Raw genomic sequence first — 1,644 nt, 5'->3', positions numbered from 1 at the left:
TTGATAATATTTTGTATGTGATTTTCATAACTTTCTACTAGAGCTTCAAATAAATAACAAAACTTCAGCCTCCTCCCCCTCCTCTTCCTCATTTTTTCCCCTCCTTCTTCATTATAATCATCATATGCTTTCTTAATAAAATATTTTCTTCGTAGAAAATATCAATATGAATGTTTGAAATTAATATAAAATTGTATTTTTCTTCTCTACTTAAGATTTATTCATTCCATTTTTTGTCAGTTTATTTTTGAATATTTTTACTAATATTTATCGGTAAAATTTCAATATTAGTTTCGTAAACAGCGAAAAATACTCGAAGCTACACACACAATTTAATTCCAGGGTTCGCAACCATACACTTTGAATGTCCATTCAACCAGCCATCCATTTTCTTTACCTACAATTGCTTGAAGCCTCTTCAGGGTAGGGTTCTGAAGTACCTCACACTTAGGTTACAATCAGAACGAAAAATCATTACAGTTTCCGGCTAAAATTTTCTGACTGCTCGTGAAATTAACGTGCAAGGAGAATCAGCGTGACACAGAATATAACGAGGTTGGCCCTATGAAATAGAGGTACAATTAATTTTTGACACCTGAGTGGATTAGAGCCAACGCGTCGTCGGGAACTGTACTCACGACCTTGCGATCGTGAGCCAAATGCCGTAACCGCTAAGCCACGCGCCTTCACTACATTTAGTAAAAGAGTAATATTGATATTGTTATTGTCTTATCATTATTCATTATTACCACCTTTAGTATTCATATACAGGTTGCTCAGGGTAAATTGTCGCTCATTTATATTTTTAATTTCACGCATGCGCATTGCTTGTTTTTGATTTTGCCGACTATACAAAATAACAGGTTCGGTCGGGCACAATCTGTGGGAAAAACAGCATCGTGATGCTATTCACTCCGATACAAATTCGGAAACGATATGCTGTACTGCTTGGCATTCGCGCCGGTAGCGTCAATATAAAACACTTCAGAGTGTTTGGGTGTCAATCTGAGGACAGTGCAATCTGAGGATATGTACCAAGAGTGATAAAAATCAAACACCAAATCGACATCATTGTATTTTGAGTGATCTCTAGTGCTGCCGACATTACGCCACCAATAACCTTCCCACATGGCCTCACATACAATGAGGTAGCAGCCTACATCAAGTGCTTAGCGGTAGTAGTGCTGCCTTGAGTCAAGAGGGTGGCTGCTGGAACTCACTATGCCCGACAACAGGACTCTGCACAAGCAGAAGAGCCTACACATGGTTGTCAGACAATTTCTGCGAACACATCACCCCTACAATCTGGCGGCATAATTCCCCAGACTTCAGCCTCCTTCATTATTATGTGTGGAGCGCAGCTGAGCGAGTGACCAACAAAATTCCTTGTAACACCAAAGATGAACTGAAGGTAAGGATTATAGCAGCATTCACCAACTCAAACAAGGAGACCGTCCAGAAGAGTTGCTGGATATTCCGAAGTCATCTGGAGGTTGTGGTTGAAGCCAATGGAGATTTTATTGAATAAATTTATTCTATAGTGTTTCAGGATATTTTAAAGTAATTCTGGTAAATATATCTGTTAAAATGAGATATCAGTGTTATTTCCATTTCTGCATAAATTAGACGACAATTTATTCACCG

Source organism: Octopus bimaculoides, chromosome 10 (genome assembly GCF_001194135.2).
Source record: "Octopus bimaculoides isolate UCB-OBI-ISO-001 chromosome 10, ASM119413v2, whole genome shotgun sequence".
In the NCBI taxonomy this organism is placed as follows: domain Eukaryota; kingdom Metazoa; phylum Mollusca; class Cephalopoda; order Octopoda; family Octopodidae; genus Octopus; species Octopus bimaculoides.
This window is presented reverse-complemented; position numbering follows the sequence as displayed.